At 44.1% G+C, this 17,692-nt stretch overlaps 1 pseudogene; it reads left to right on the top strand.

Annotated features, from left to right (window-relative positions):
* Window positions 1–387: 387 nt before the first annotated feature.
* LOC145337232 (zinc-binding protein A33-like) overlaps window positions 388–17,692 on the top strand; it is a 49,905-nt pseudogene continuing 32,600 nt past the window's right edge.

Below are 17,692 nucleotides of genomic sequence, written 5' to 3'. Positions count from 1 at the left end.
CAGAACCTGGACCTTGTCTCCCCATCTTCGACTCACTGGAAAAAAGGCAGCGACTCCGTAAGCAGCTCCTGGGGCTGCTTCATGATGACGGATCCCTGGTCTTGAATCGGAGAGTATCAGCGTTGAGGCCCCAGCCTACTCCCGAGCTCTCTTCTCTCTGGATCTGTCCAGTGATGATGCTGACAGAGGTTTGTGTGAGGATCTGTTGAGGGTCAGTGCAGAGGGTACCCCTTAGCCTGACTGAGCCGACCAGTGTCCCTGACCAGCTCTCGAGGGGCAAGTCCCCGGGGCTGGACAAGCTGACCATAGAGCAGGTTCTGGGATGTCCTGGGGGGTGGGCGGGGAGATTACACATGGGTCCTGAGGGAAAATCTTGTGACCGGAGAAATGTTCCTCTCCATTATTGTCCTCCTGCCCAAGAGGGGCGATCTCCTCCTGTTTATGAAGTGGTGCCCAGTCTCCCTCCTCAGCACGGACTACAGGATCTTTGGCAGGACCATGTCTGCTCACCTTGGCACTGTGCTGGCCCACAGGATCCACCCTGACCAATCCCACCTGGATCAGGAGAAAGAGTTTGATGGTGTGACCAGCCTGACATTTTGGGTACCTGCCCTGCATATATTGGTTAGAAAGTTCAAACAAGTGATTGACACAAGGTAAACTAAACATAGAGGAAGAGCAGGAAAGATGGTGAAGATGGAAAAAGTCCAGGGGAGATGGAGAAGATGGTAGAAGATCAGGAGAGATGGTGAAGGTGGAGGAATACCAGGTGAGAGGGAGAAGATTGCAGAATACCAGGTAAGATGGAGAAGATGGGAAAAGGTCAGAAGAGATGGAGAAGATGGTAGAATATCAGGGGAGATGGAGAAGGTGGAGAAAAACCAGGGAAGACTGAGAAGATGCGAAAGACTGGGTGAGATGGAGAAGGTGGAGAAAGTCCAAGGGAGGTGGAGAAGGTGGAGAAAGAGCTGGAGAGATGGAGAAAATGGAGAAAGACTAGGGGAGATGGAGAAAGAGCAGGGGAGATGGAAAAGGACCAGGGGAGATGGAGAAGGTGGAGAAAGACTAGGGGAGATGGAGAAAAGGGAGAAAGACCAGGGGAGATGGAGAAAGACTAGGGGAGATGGAGAAAAGGGAGAAAGAGCAGGCGAGATGGAGAAGGTACAGAAAGACCAGTGAAAATGGAGAAGCTGGAGAAAGAGCAGGAGAGATGGAGAAAGACCAGGGGAGATGGAGAAAAGGGAGAAAGAGCAGGGGAAATGGAGAAAGAGCAGGGGAGATGGAGAAAAGAGAGAAAGAGCAGGGGGGATGGAGAAAGAGCAGGGGAGATGGAGAAAAGGGAGAAAGAGCAGGGGAGATGGAGAAAGACCAGGGGAGATGGAGAAAAGGGAGAAAGAGCAGGGGAGATGGAAAAAGACCAGGGGAGATGGAGAAAAGGGAGAAAGAGCAGGGGAGATGGAGAAGGACCAGGGGAGATGGAGAAGGTGGAGAAAGACTAGGGGAGATGGAGAAAAGGGAGAAAGAGCAGGGGAGATGGAAAAAGACCAAGGGAGATAGAACATAGAACATAGAACACTACAGCACAAACAGGCCCTTCGGCCCACGAGTTGCGCCGATCACATCAACACTGACCAATCTATAGACCTATCTATAACCCCCAATCTCATTAAACCCCATATACTCATCCAGAAGTCTTTTAAAAGACCCCAGCGAGTTCGCCTCCACCACCACTGACGGCAGCCGATTCCATTCACTCACCACCCTCTGAGTGAAAAACTTACCCCTAACATCACTTCTGTACTTTCCTCGCCGCACCTTAAATCTGTGTCCTCTCGTAGCGACCATTTCAACCCGGGGAAATAGCCTCTGAGAATCCACCCTATCTATTCCTCTCAACATTTTATAAACTTCTATCAGGTCGCCTCTCAACCTTCGTCTCTCCAGGGAAAAGAGTCCCAGCTCCCTCAACCTAACTTCATAAGGCATGCCTCCCAGTCCAGGCAACATCCTTGTAAATCTCCTCTGTACCCTCTCAATAGCTTCTACGTCTTTCCTATAGTGAGGCGACCAGAACTGCGCACAGTGCTCCAAATGAGGCCTGACGAGGGTCTTATAAAGTTGCAGCATTACCTCCCGATTCCTAAACTCAATCCCTCGATTAATGAAGGCCAGTACACCATACGCCTTCTTGACCACATCCTCCACCTGCGAGGCCAATTTTAGAGTCCTGTGGACCCAGACCCCAAGATCCTTCTGCTCTTCAACGCTACCAAGACTCCTGCCCTTGAGAGTGTACTCGTTCATCCCGTTGGTTCTGCCAAAATGGACGACTACACATTTATCCGCGTTGAAGTCCATCTGCCACTTCTCCGCCCAGTCCTGCAGCCTATTTATGTCCTGCTGCAACTTTTGACATCCTTCCAGACCATCCACAACACCACCGACCTTCGTGTTATCAGCGAACTTACTTACCCATCCCTCCACTTCCTCATCTCGGTCATTTATGAAAATAACAAACAGCAAGAGTCCTAGAACAGATCCCTGGGGCACATAAGGATTCTGAGAAATTACTGGGTTAAAAATAAATCCATAGACAGTTTGTGGTTTTAGATTTACTATTTTGTTGATAAATAATGTTGTTGCAACACTTGAACAAGGAAACATGTTGTTGCAGTATCACCAGAAGCCATTAGGTGGAGCTGCTGCATGGATTTTAAAAATCTGATTTGATTGCTGCAATACCATTCTTAATGTGGATATGCTGGCGTTGGACTGGCGTAAACACAGTAAAAAGTCTGACAACACCAGGTTTCAGTCCAACTCACAAGCTTTTGGGGCGAACCAAAAAGCCCCGAAACCTTGTGAGTCTATTCTCAAATAAATCGGTTGGACAAAAACCTGGTGTTTTGTCAGACTTTATACCATTCTTAGTCAGAGGAGGTGGTGTTGCTCTGTCTGATTTCACTTTCATTCTCACATTCTAACTATCCACCAATCCCCCAGTTATTAATCCAGGAGAACTTTCTTATCTTCTCTGTACTCGGAAAACAGGCCCAGATTTTTGAATTCACCCCGTGACACACAGCAAGATCCCAAACTGGGCAATTTCACTCTCCCAGCCTGGGCTTTTTTGAACATTGTCCAGACTGGCAGTGTGGAATTCCCCGATAGGGACTCGGTGTGTGACAGGAACATGGAATTGGGAAGTCCAGGCTCATGTTTATTTTCCCTCCTTTCTTTCTGATCTAATTCTCTTTCAGTTGTGAAGAAAGGTGCTGCTGAACTGTCTGATCAGCCGAGTCTTTCAGCATTTTGTGTTTTTGGGATTGCTGCCAGTACCAGGTATCCAGCAGCAGGAGGCGACATTGCACTGTTAAACTTCACTGATCTTTGAACAGCTCGACATCACCATCTTCTGGCTGAAATCGGCACTACAATGAACTGCAAGGGAAAGTTCAACACTCTGGGCTGAATGGTCACTGTGATCACCGCTCACAAAACAGGCGCTGGAGTCAAGTGTGGGAGCAGAGTGAGGAATGGAAACAGAGAAGAAATCCCAGCTACAGACTGGGAAACAGGGGAAGAGATGGAAGATGGGACTGGGTGGTTAGACTGACTGAAGCAGGGAGTAAATGAAGGAAGGAGAGACACAAGATATTTAATTTACTTTGTTCTTCAAACTTGTGTGTTTTAACCTCTAATAGTGAATGAAGACACTAAGTCGACTTTGAATGTTTAAACACAACTTTCTTCATTCTGGTCTCTAACACAGGGTCATCCAGATTCGAAATGTTCGCTCTAACTCTCTCCACAGATCTGTCAGACCCACTGAGATTTTCGTGCACTTTTGTTTTTGTTTCTTTATTTTTTGCTACTTAGAAACTAGTCAATACCTGCAATGCATAAATACTCTCTATCCGTTACTGAAATTGAGGCTGATTTCCACTTGCATCTGAAACCTGGCCAGGATTTTGCCACGTAACTATCAGTCTTCTTCTTCCAGATGTTGTTGTCTTCTGTGAATGTTGGTCTGGATTTTGACTGAACACAAGCTCTTTGTTAGCACATCAAGCGAGGAAGGATTATTAATTGTTGAAGGCTATGACATTCAGCCTTTAAATTTGTACCCTTCAAGTAACCAGACCAAATCACGGAGTTCAAATCAAGGTTGAGGACTGGTTCCAAATCTCAAATCTTTAGTTTCAGATCTAACCTCATCTATCAGATCTCTGGCAAGAATCTCACCCTTCATCCACCCTTTGACTGAGGCCCCAGTGGTCTTGGTTATCCCTTCAGTTACCTGATTCAATGTTTTTATGAGCCCATCACCCTGTAGGTCTGTGGCAGTGAGTGCATACTCAGTTCCACAGCCTCCACACTGTCATCCCTTTCCATGGCAACCCAGGAGGAACAGTCATTCAGTTCAGACAGTTGTACTGAATTAAATACCGAGTTTTCACTCCCAAACAATCCCCCAACATCACGAGTATATCTTGTATCTGTGATTCAGGAGCAATTCTGTAAGTATTGTTGGTTACCCCTAGAGACACCATTGTCACATCATGTAATAAAGTTTTAGCTTTCCCAGTCCTAACTAACCCATCAGAGGGAGGCTCGACCATGTTTGGACATTGGGTAGGTTTTTGATATCCACAAGTATTAAGCTGGTAATATCTAATATCTCTACAATCAAGTCTGATCTATTACTTGTTTACATAGTTCTTGACAATCCTGGCCAGGTTCTGTGACATTGAATAAATATCTCCACAAATCCAGTATTTGAAGGCATACAGCATGCTTGCCTTCATCGGCCGGGGCATTGAGTTTAAAAATTGGCAAGCGATGTTGCTGCTTTATAGGATCTTACTTAGGCCGCACTTGGAATATAGTCTTCAATTCTGGTCACCCACATTACCAGAAGAATGTGGAGGCTTTGGAGAGGATACAGAAAAGATTTACCAGGATGTTGCCTGGTATGGAGGGCATTAGCTATGAGGAGAGGTTGGAGAAACTTGGTTTGTTCTCACTGGAGCGACGGAGGTTGAGGGGAGACCTGACAGAAGTCGACAAGATTATGAGAGGCATGGACAGAATGGATTGTCAGAAGCTTTTTCCCAGGGTGGAAGAGTCAAGGGGGCTTAGGTTTAAGGTGCAAGAGGTAAGGTTTAAAGGAGATGTATGAGGCAGATTTTTTTACACAGAGAGTGGTGGGTGCCTGGAACTCATTGCTGGGGGAGGTAGTGGAAGTGGATACAGTAGTGACTTTTAAGGGGTGTCTTGACAAGTACATGAATAGGATGGGAATCGAGGGATATGGTCCCCGGGTTTTAGTTAAGTCAGGCAGCATGGTCGGTGCAGGCTTGGAGGGCCGAAGGGCCTGTTCCTGTGCTGTAATTTTCTTTGTTCTTTGAATTACAGGAGACCTTGAGGAACCTCCAGGTGATGGTTTTAACAGGTATCTGCTGCTCTCATGGGGATAGGCCAAGATAATTGGAGGTCAGTTAGCTCAGTTGGCTGGACAGCTGATTCATTGTGCAGAGCAATGCCAACAGCATGGGTTCAATTTCCATACTGGTTGAGGTTATTTTTGAAGGCCTGCCTTCTCATCCTAGCCCCTCACCTAAGGTGTGGTGATTGTCAGGTTAAATCACCACCAGTGAGCTCTCCCCCTCAAAGGTGGGAGTGGGGGACGGGGAGGGGGAGGGATTCATCTGGTACTTTTTACCTTCAAAACTGTAATGACGGTGAGTTTGGAATTGGTGAGTTCCTGCAGTGCATCTTGTAGACAGAACATATTGCTGTCTAGGCCACTATCCTGAAGAACTCCTGCAGTGATGTCCAGGAACTGAGATATTTGCTGTCCTGATGTTGTCAAACGTGCCTTGGTGAATTGCCAGTCTCTGATCTTATCGTGTCACCACAGTATTTATATGCTGGGCCAGTTCAGTTTCTGGTAAGTAGTAACCTCCAAGATATTGACAGTGGGAGTTTCAGTGATTGTACTGTGATTAAAGAGGGGATGGTTAGATTCTATAGTGTTGGAGATGATCATTGCCTGGAACTTGTGTGGCACGGAAGTTATTTGCTCCTATCAGCCCAGGCCTTGGGCTGGAACAGACTGTTTCAGTATCTATGAGGTTACAAATGAAACTGATCACTGCAGTAATCATCAGCACAGCGATGGTGGAGCAGCTGAAGATGGTTGGGCCGACGACACTAACATGAGGAACCCCTCCTGATCCTGAGGTCACAGCCTTGTGGGGCATCGGTGTTGAGGATGGTCATGGAGGAGGTGTTGTTGCCTCTCCTTACTGATTGCAGTCTGTGGGTTAGGAAGTTCAGAATCCAGTTGCAGAGAGAGGAACTGAGCCCCAGGCCACAGAGTTTGGAGATGTGTTTCACAAGAATAACGTGTTGAAAGGTGAGCTGCAGTCAATAAATAGGAGTCTGACACAGATGTCTTTGTTACCGAGGTGTTCCAGGGTTGAGTGCAGGGCCAGGGAGATGGCATCGCTGTGGGTCTGTTGCAGCAGAAGGTGAACTCTAGTGGATCCAGGCATTCTGGGAGGGCAGAATTGAATCTGGGCATGAATAACCTTTCTCAGTGATGGATATCAGAGCCACAGGGCGATAGTCATTAAGCTGTCTGGCTTTTCTTTGGTACAGGAATGATGGCCGTCTCCTTGAAGCAGATAGGTTGAAAATGTCTGTAAAAACTCCACCAGCTGGTCTGCGCAGGATCTGAGTGCTCATCTGGATACCTCGTCTTGGGTTCATGTCACACTATCTGTAACCCCCATGACTTGCCTGAGCTTGCAAAATCTCACTAACTGTCCTGGCTGGAGACAATACACACCTCTCTGACTTGTGCTTGGTCCTCTCTCCATTCGCACTGTCTGTACCTTTAAGACTTGATTCCCTTTAAAGACTCACATTCCAACCATTATCTTGTAAATTGAGTTTGTGTCTATATATGCCCTGTTTGTGAACACAACTCCCACTCACCTGATGAAGGGGCAGTGCTCCAAAAGCTTGTGCTGCCAAATAAACCTGTTGGACTTTAACCTGGTGTTGTGAGACTTCTTACTGTGCCTACCGCAGCCCAACACCGGCATCTCCTCATCACACCCCATCTGGGGCAGTCACTTTCCATGGGTTGACCTTCGAGAAGGCTGCTCTGACATCGGATGTGGGCTCATCTGAGGCTTCTGAGGTGGAGGACACGCTCTCGCTGACCTCTTACTCGAAATGGGCATTCAACGCGCCAAGCTCATCGGGAAGGGGTGCATTGGAGCCGGCGATTTTACATGCCTGTATCTTGTAGCCTGTTATGTCTTGCAACCCTTGCCATAATCGGTGGGAGTATGTGTGGCTAGCCTGGGACTCCAGCTTGGTCCGTTACTCTCTTTTGGCACCTTTGATGGATTCTTCAGCAAGAGATGTCTCTCTTGGAGCTAAAGGGATCAAGAGATCTGTGGGGAGGGGGGAATCACAAAATTGAATTCGATGATCAGCCATGATCGAAATGAATGGTGGAGCAGGCTCGAAGGGCTGAATGGCCCACTCCTGCTTCTAGTCTCCATGTTTCTATCGTAAAGAATGACGGAGCAGGCTTGAAGGGCCGAATGGCCTCCTCCTATTTTATATCACCTTTTAAATTTATTATTGTCACATGTATTGGGACACAGTGAAAAGTATTGTTTCTTACATGCAATACAGACAGAACATCCCATTCAGAGTATATAGGGGAGAAGTAAAGAAAGAATAAAGAATATAATGTTACAGTCATAGCGAAGGTGTAGAGAAAGATCAGATTAATAGAAGGTAGATCCATTCAAACATCTGATGGCAGCAGAGAAGAAGCTGATCAGTCAAATGATGAAACCCAATGACTCAGATGCCAGGTACTTACAACCAATCTGTGCCTTGAGTCACCTCCTTAACTCATTGCGCACACATTCCAAAGACCGTGCTACTCCACTGGGAGGGAGAGTGGGAATAAAGTCACCAGTGGTTTGGAGCTCTGATCGACATCACTAAACTGACCCAAATCTGATCAGAAATTTTAATTCTCACTCAGTGCTCTACTGTCCAATCAATTAATGTTCCGCAGGCCTCCCCGTTCTATTTATAGAACTAGAGAATCATACAACAGAAGAAGAGGCCATTCAGCCCACTGTGTCTGTTCTAGCTCTTTGAAAGAGCTATCCAATAATTTCACTCCCCTGTCCCTTCTCGGGTATTGATCCAATTTTCTTTTGAAAGTTCCTATTCAATCTGCTGGATCTGAGATTGATGGACACAAACCTGATCAAACACAAGAGGCGTCAGAGATGGCAATGGAAGGTGAGCAGGGAACAGAGACAAAGGGAAGTCACGTCAAAGAAAGGAGCAGAACTTCCTGGAGGTGGACATTCGGCTCCACTGCTCACACTTTGAGCTGCCTGTTCTCTAAACACTTGGGAATGATTTCCCCAAATTGACACTAAGTGCCCATGCCAGCCAGAAAACCGGAATGTGAATTCCTGTGCCCCAAAATCTGGAAACATGACTACGTATTTGGAGAAACACAATATTCCTTCCTCCCGTCACTCCTGCCCCCCGACCTCTCAGCTTTCCCCCCAATACCTTCACCCTCCCCCAGCTTTAACGCCATCCTCAACACCTTCATCAGCCCCATCCCAGCTTTACCCACTCTTAGGCCCTCCTTTCCAACCCACACATTTGCTGCATCCTTACCAGTGCATGGAGAAGATCCTGAATTTCTGAAGCAAATCCCACCTCAGTGAAGCTGAACCGGTTACATGGAGACCTCCCACCTTCCGAGAGCTGCTCCCCATTGGTGTCATATGCATGAGGATCCACCCACCACTTGATGCTCGATGTGTTCCTCTGGGGTCTGGTAGCTGAACGACTCCATTATCTTCTCATTGAACATTGATGATATGAGCAAGGCTCTGAAGGTAAATCAGTTTGACACATGGAATAGCCTTCTTATCGGTTTGACACATGGAATAGCCTTTTCCTGAGTGAGGTACTGCATGAATATACTGTCACAAAAGGAAAATTACCTTTCAAAGAGCTAAGTCACAGAATCACAGAATTGTTATAGCACAGGAGACCATTCAGCCCATCATGTCTTCAACAGCTTCCCAAATGAGCATTTTCCTTAACACCATTCACCAGCCTCGTGAATGCACATAGAATTATCCATTGCTAGGAGAAACTTTGTGAAAAAGAATTTTCCCACAGAAATGTGTACAAGTTCCACAAAGACACACTGGAAGGGAATCCATTCCACTGTGAGGTGAGTAAGGCTTTGTTTCAGGTTCCTTCTCCCTTATTTGTTCTTTTCTGGGATATGAGCATCATTTGCAAGGCCAGCATTTATTCTCCATCCTTAATTGCCCTGAACTGAGTGGCTTGCTGGACCTTTTCAGAGGGCAGTTAAGACATCACTGTGGGTCTGGAGTCACATGTAGGCCAAACCTGCTGTAGCCAAACAGGCCATCTAAAATGGTGTTTTGTAAAGCACTCTGGGACAACTGGGCAAGAAACTAAACTGACAGGCTGCAGTTTAAAGACAGACAAACAGGCTGCAACCCTGATGAGTGAATACACAGGATATGGGCCATCTCCAGGATGAAAGAGACTTTCTGGTCACACTGGGTTGTGTGCCAGACGTAAAGGCACCATGAATCCTTATTTAGGAGGAAGGTATGTGACCTATGTGCCTACAACACCTACAGGCATGGCCACCAGGACACACCCAGAGATCGGTGTGGTAGCACCTGATTGGACTCTTATCGATCAGGGTGATCAAGTCCTGATCGATTGATTGGCAATGGTCAAAAAAAGGGCATGAAACCAAACGGGGTATAAAGGATGCTGCACAACCAGGAATCTCTCTCTGACCCCACGAACAAGCTACAACGACGGAGAGCCACCACACCTGAGAAGGAAGGAAAGAAAGAAGATCAGAGCCAGAGTACCACACCAGACTAAAGGACCAGACTACGCAGACAACTACCAAAACCAGTGCAGAGATAAAGGCCAATATCTGTTTGGGTATTTGTCAGTCACGCAAAGTTAAGTCAAGGTCTTGTATTGTACTTGAATTCTGGTATTTTCTGTAAGTGAACTTATTGTTGGTTGGGTGGGTGATTATTGATTGTGTGGGTTTAAATAAATATTGTTTGTACAATAAGACGTCTCCTCAAAGTTATTTGTCCACCGTATAAGGGTTAAAACAGACTGATTTTTACAACACTGATAAGTGTGACAGATATTCTTCCCTAAAGGACATTAATGAACCAAATGGGTTTTTATAGCAGTTGATCATATTTCATGGTCATTATCGTTGAAATTAGCTTTTCAATTCTCGATTTTATTGACTGAATTTAAACTGCACCATCTGCTGTGGTTTGATTTAAACCTTTGTCCAAAACAAGAACCTGGGCCTGTAGATTACCAATGACAATATGCTACTGTCTCTCTAAAGAGTCATCTGATGATAAACAACAACAAATGGACTTTCTGACATGAAAAAGATGCATCCTAGTGAGAAGAAGAATATTTGTTCATTATCGTTATTAGACATCTGACTGGTTGTCTCCCTCCAGCGAGCTCAGCGTACAGGAAGTCCTTGTGTATATGACTGACTTCCATCATGTGGGTGTGTTCTAGCCAATTAAACCACCTCTGCTTCACGAGCAGTAACAAACTTCGAAGCTCTGCCTTTGAGAGGAAGACCACATTTACCATTTTGTCCAGTCAGGTTACACCGCAGACAGTGAAGATGGAAATCGTTGAGCTTCTTTTCCTGCTGGCTGTAAGTTGTCCCTGATTCCGTCACACAGCAAGGTGCTGAGAACATCGGCCTATAAACTATCAGCTCGGTCCTAAAAGTCAGCCGGGCGTTATTCCATGTGTGTTTCATGAGTGGTCCAGAACTGGTGCCCCCCCACCACCTCCCCCCACCAACAACCCCCCCACCTCCTGTAACAAATTCTACTGCCTTGGTCAGTGTCAACCAATCTGTCCCTTGATGCAAAACTTGACTGCATCACCTCCCAGTAATCCCATTTCTCGAGGAGAGAAGGCAGTCTGTTCAAACCTTCCAATAGTTCCAATCTATCAGCTCTGATAACATTCTTGTAATGTGTTTGCATTTCACAGGTTGTCCTCTATCCTACATTTAAATCATCTTTCTGTCTGGTGTCTGCTGCAATGGAAATGAGAAATTCTCAGCAGTTTTTAAGAATATGTATTTTAGTATTGCTGTTTGGATAGAGACAATCAGCCTCTGTCAACTCAGCCACGTGTTTTATTTATTTCAGGAGGAAGCTGACAGGAAAAGGAGGTCGGGCATGGTCTTTACTGGAACTCTGCGTAATTTGATAAAATAACGAGAAAAGTCCATTTCTAACCAACTCTTTGACATTTACAGGATTCGGGAGGATTATAATATGCCACCCCAGCTACTGAAAAATTCTTCAGCTCTTTGCAGTACAGAGTGTGGAGAGAAATGCTCGATACCTTCGACCCTGGTAAAGCTCATATATGTTCATTTGTCTGCTTTATAACTCATATCTTTATGTTGTGAATCAGATATCAACCAGACTAGGTTTTAGTACCAAACTGTTGTTTAACATCCCAGTTAAATACAACCTTCAAAGGAATTAAAGTGTTATTCATTCACCAGATTCAACTTCTAAAAGGCCTTCAACAAGTCACCTGAATATTTCAGCTTCTCCAACAGAAGTAACTCAGGGATCCTGGGCTGAAGCACCGCCTCCAAAAACCTGCAATACTTTCCTGAATTCAGTAAGAGACAGTTCATCCATTTTACCTCCCTCATCCCAACCATGGTCTTTCCTTCCTCACAGAATCTTGCCTTTTCCACAATATAGCTTTCTCCCGATGTACTTCCACCTTGTGTATCCAACTCACGATCATGAATAAGATTGGGCAGAAAGCCTGGGAATGAAGCCTTGTTTATCCATGCTGAGAGGAGAGAAGTTACAGGGTGATATGGAGTTAGCTGTGTTCACTGTGGGCATGGAGAACAAGCACTGGCTTGTAACCCACTCCCTGAAAGTGTCACCAAGGTTTATTTCCTCAGTTATCCTGAGGAAATATTCCACTCTCCCTAAACGAATGTCTTTTCCCCATTATCCAGGAAAGGAATCAGGGTTTGACAGTGTGGCCACTAAATAGTGGGAGCAACTGCAGAGTAGAGACAAGGCAGAAGAGAAAGGTATTGTTATTGGAAATAAAAACCATGAAGCAATATATAGATCAAATCCAATAGTAAATCAACAGATGAGAATAAAGATTATAAAAAAGAATGAAAGCATAAAACTAAAAGTTCTGTATCTGAATGCATGTAGCATTCCAAACAGGACAAAAGAACTGGGAGCACACATAGAAATAAAGATGTTCTGTCAAGGGGTTATTTAGACTCAAAATGTTGGCTCTACTCTGTCTCCACAGATGCTTATGATGTGGGTATGCCAGCGTTGGACTGGCGTAAACACAGTAAAAAGTCTGACAACACCAGGTTTTAGTCCAACCTATTTATTATCAAATAAATAGGTTGGACTAAAACCTGGTGTTGTCAGACTTTTTACTGTGTCCACAGATGCTGTCAGAGCTGCTGTGATTTTCCAGCATTTTTCTGTTTTTGTTCCAGATTCGTAAAGATGATCTGATAGCCATTATGGAGACATCGTTGCAGAAGTACATGAATTGAAACCTAAATATTGAAGGGGATGGAATATTCATGAAGGGCAGGAAGAGAGGAAAAGATAAAGAGGTGGCTGTGTGAGTTAATAATGATATTAGCACAATAGAGAAAGATAACCAACATTCAGGAAACCAGAATGTGATTTGTGCAGAGTTGAAAAATGTTAAAGGCAAGAAGTCACTATGGAGTCATGTACAGATTGTGTAACAGTAACCACTTCGTAGGATCGAGCATAAAAAAAATTAGATCTTGTCAGAAAGGCAATAATTCTGGGAGATTTTAATTTATATATAGATGGGAAAGGTCAGATGGGCAAAGGTAGTCTAGTGAATGTTTTCAGGATAGTTAGAATATATTCTGGAAACAACCAGAGAGCAGGCTATACTAGATCTGGCACTGTGCAGGGAGATGGGAGTAATTAACGATCTCACAGTGAAGGTATCTCTAGATAACAGTGAACCCAATTTTACATTCAGTTTGAAGGAGAGAGCAGTGGGCCTGAGACTATGTTTTTGAAACTGAAATAAGGGAAATTATGCGACATGAAAACTGAGCTGGCTCAAGTGAACTGGCAAATTAGGTTAAGTGACAGATCAATAGAGATGCAGTAGCAAACATTTATCGGGATATTTCAGAATACACATAATAGATACACTTCAACTAGTGAGAAAAACTACAAAGGACAGGCCCAACGTACATGGTTAACTAGAAAGGTCAAAGGTGGAATGAGACTTAAGGAAAAAACAAATAATTGTGCAAAGACAGGGGAAACATCAGAAGATTGGACAGAATATAAGGGGCAGCAAAGGAAGACTAAAAGATGAATAAGGAAGGAAAAATTAGAGTACAAGAGAAAACTAGTCAGAACTAGCCAAAAATATAGCAAGAAATTTTATCAATATTTAAAAATGGAAGTAGTTAACAAGTGAGTGTTTATCCTATATAAAATGGAGAATTAATAATTGAAAACAAAGAGATGGCAAGTGAATGGAACAGATATTTTGCATTGGTCTTCATTATAGAAGATAGAAGTAACATTCCAGAATCCTGTAAACCTGGAAATGGAATGGAGAAAGGAAGTCAGGAAAACTGCAGTCACCAGAGAAGTGGTACTGAGTAAATCTTTGATCAACGTGCTGACCGGAGCTTGGGTTTTAATAGACTTCATCCTAGAATCTTAACAGAAGTGGCTACTGAGATAGTTGTTGTATTGGTTTTAATTTTGCAAATATAACTCTGTTAATCAAACAAAGGAGGAAGACAGAAAGGGGAAACTACAGACCAGCTAGCTTACCAACTGTCATTGGGAAAATGATAGAAGGTATTGTTAAAAAAAGTTATAGCAGGACATTTGGATCAGTTCAACATAATCAGCCAGAGTCAACTTGGCTGTGTGAAAGTGAAATGTTGTTTAACCGACTTACCAGAGGTTTTTGAGGAAGGAGCTGTGGATGTGGACTTAATATTGTGCAACATCAAAAATTATTACAAAAAATAAAAGCTCATGTTATAGGGGTAACGTTGGCCAGATAGAAGATTGTTTGTCTAACAGACATCATAGAGTAGGCATAAATAGGTCTTTTTTAGGTTTGCAGCAAGTAATGTCACAGGGATCAATGCTGTGACCTCAATTGTTTACAGTTCGTATAAATTGTATGAAGAGGTAGATGAGATAGTTGCCAAATTTGCTGATGACACAAAGATAGGTAGGAAAGTAAGTTGTGAAGAGGACATAAAGAGGCTACAAAAAGATATTGATAAGTTCAATGAGTGGGCAAAGATCCAGCAAATGGTGTATAATGTTGGAAAATGTGAATTTGTTCATCTTAGCAGGGAGAATAAAAAAATTATTTAAATGGTGAGAAATTTTAGTGCTCCTAGGTGCAGAGGGATCTTGGTATCTTTGTGCATGAATCACAATAGGCTAATACACAGGGATAGCAAGTAATTAGGAAAGCAAATAGAATGTTATTGTTTATTGTGAGGGAAATTGAATCCAAAAGTAGAGAGGTTAGGCTTCAGTTGTATAGAGCAATAATGAGACTATATCTGTAGTACTGTGTACAGTACTCGTCACCTTATTTAAGTATGTAAATGCATTGGAAGTAGTTCAGAGAGGTTTTATGAGACCAATTCCTGGAATGGGGAGGTTGCCTTATGGAGAAATGTTGGACAGACCAGGTTTGTATCTGCTGGAGTTTGGAAGAATAAGATATCATTTGATTGGCTATATAAGATCCTGAGGGGTTTTGACAGGGTGAATATGGAGAACATGTTTCTTCTTGTGGGGGAAACTAGAACTATGGGGGAGGGGCAGGGAGCAGAGATGGGAGGGAGGGGGGGTCACTATTTTAAAATAAGGATTGCCTATTTAAAATGGAGATAAGGCAAAATGTATTCGCTCAGAGGGTTGTCTTTGGAACTCTCTTCCTGAAAAGGCGATGGAAGCAAAGTTTTGGATACTTTTAAGGCAGAGGTTGATAGATTCTTGGTGAGCAAGGGGGCATGTTGATATTGTGGGTAGGTGGGATGTGGATTGAGAACTATTAGAATTTGTTAAATGGTGGAGCGACTTGAGGAACCTCATTTATTCATTAGTGTCACAAGTCAGCTTACTTTAACACTGCAATGAAATTACTGTGAAAATCCCCTAATCGCCACACTCCAGCGCCTGTTTGGGGACACTGAGAGAATTTAGCATGGCCAATGCACCAACCAGCACGTCTTTCGGACTGTGCGGGGAAACCAGAGCACCTGGAGGAAACCCACACACAGGGAGAATGTGCAAACTCCACGCAGACAGTGACTCAAGCCGGGAATTGAACCTGGGTCCCAGGCGGTGAGGCAGTAGTGCTAACCACTGTGCCAACCTGCCACCCAAATGGCCTCTTGTTCATGTAACTATGTATTTCTTATGTATGTATCACCACCTCCAGGATTAATATTGTAAACTGTAAAAATAAAACAGAATGTGGACCCAGTCCCTGCTCAACTCTCACCACATTGGACAGTCAGAGTGATCCCAGAAATGTAACCCTCAGGTTGGAGCAGATTTCAGTAATACTGGAATTCCTGGCAATTCCCATCGGTTGGCCAGAAAGAGCAGCAAACCCAAGGACTGGGAAAATTTAAAATTCAGCAGAGGAGGACAAAGGGTTTAATTCGGAAAGGGAAATTAGAATACAAGAGTAAGCTTACAGCAAATATAAAAACTGGCAGCAAAAGCGTCAATAGATATGTGAAGAGAATAAGACTGGTGAAAACAAATGTAAGTCCCTTACAGTTAGAATCAGGTTAATTCATAATGGGCAACGAGGAGATGGCAAACCAGCTGAACAAATACTTTGAGAATATTTTCACTAAACAGGACCCAAATAACCTTCCAGAAATATGAGAAGACAGAGGGTCTAGCATTCAGGAAAAACTGAAGGAAATCCTTATTAGTCAGGAAATTGCATTGGGGAAATTGCTGGGATTAAAACCCAATAAGTGCCGAGGGCCTGATGCTGTGCATCCCAGAATACTAAAGAAATGGTCCAAGAAATAATGGATGCATTGGTGATCATTTTCCAGCATTCTATAGACACTGGAAGGGCTCCAATTGATTGGAGGATAGCTAATGTAACCCCACTTTTTAAAAAAGGAGGGAGAGAGAAAATGGGACTGGTAGTGTGGAAAATGCTGGAGTCAATTATTAAGGATGTAATAATAACTGAGCATTTGGAAAGCAGTGACAGCATCAGTGCAAGTCAGCATGGAGATAGCAAAGGGAAATTGCGCTTGACAAATCTACTGGAATTTTTGAGGATGTGACTAGTAGAGTGGACAAAGGTGAACCAGTGGATGTTGTATGTCTGGACTTTCAAAAGGCTTTTGGCAAGGTCCCACACAAGAGATTATTAAGCAAAATTAAAGCTTATGGCATTGTGGGGTAATGTATTGACATGAATAGAGAACTGGCTGGCAGACAGGAAGCAGAGAGTGGAAATAAATGGGTCCTTTTCAGAGTGGCAGGCAGCGACTAGTGGGATACCACAGGGTTCAGTGCTGAGACCCCAGCTGTTCACAATATACATTAATGATTTAGACAAAGGAATTGAATGCAGTATCTCCAAATTTGCAAATGAGCCTCAGCTGGCTGATAGTGTTTGCTGTGAAGAGGATGCTAAGAAGCTGCAGGGTGACTTGGACAGGCTGACTGAGTGAGCAAATACTTGGCAAATGTAATATATTATAGATAAATGTGATGTTATCCATTTTGGTGGTAAAAACAGGAAGGAAGATTGTTATCTGAATGGTGGCAGTTTAGGAAAAGGGTGAGTGTATCGTGACCTGGGTGTTATGGTGGAACAGTCGCTGAATGTTGGCATGCAGGTACAGCAGGCAGTGAGGAAAGCTAATGGCATGCTGGCCTTCATAACAAGAGGATTTGAGTATAGGAGTAAGGATGTCTTGCTGCAGTTATACAGGGCCTTGGTGAGGTCACACCTTGAGTATTGTGTGCAGTTTTGTTCTCCGAGTCTGAGGAAGGACATTCTTGCGAAGGAGTCAGCGAAGGTTCACCAGACTGATTCCCAGAATGGCAGGATTGACATATGAAGAAAGACTGAATCGACTGGGCTTGTACTCACTGGAATTTAAAAGAATGAGAGGGAAACTCATAAACATATACAATCCTGACGGGACTGAGCAGGCTAGAAGCAGGAAGAATGTTGGGAAAGTCCAGTACTAGTGGGTCACAGTTTAAGAATAAGGGGGTAAGCCATTCAGGACTGACATGTGGAAGAACTTCTTCACTCAGAGAGTTGGGAACCTGTGGAATTCTCTACCACAGAAAGCTGTTGGGGTCAGTTCATGAGATATGTTTGACAGGGAACTGGACATGGCCCTTGCGGCTAAAGGGATTAAGGGATATGGAGAGTACTGTGTGCAGTTTTGGTCGCC

Source organism: Carcharhinus amblyrhynchos, unplaced genomic scaffold, assembly GCF_965287045.1.
Source record: "Carcharhinus amblyrhynchos unplaced genomic scaffold, sCarAmb.v2.hapA scaffold_45, whole genome shotgun sequence".
NCBI classification, from domain to species: domain Eukaryota; kingdom Metazoa; phylum Chordata; class Chondrichthyes; order Carcharhiniformes; family Carcharhinidae; genus Carcharhinus; species Carcharhinus amblyrhynchos.
This window is presented reverse-complemented; position numbering and strand designations above follow the sequence as displayed.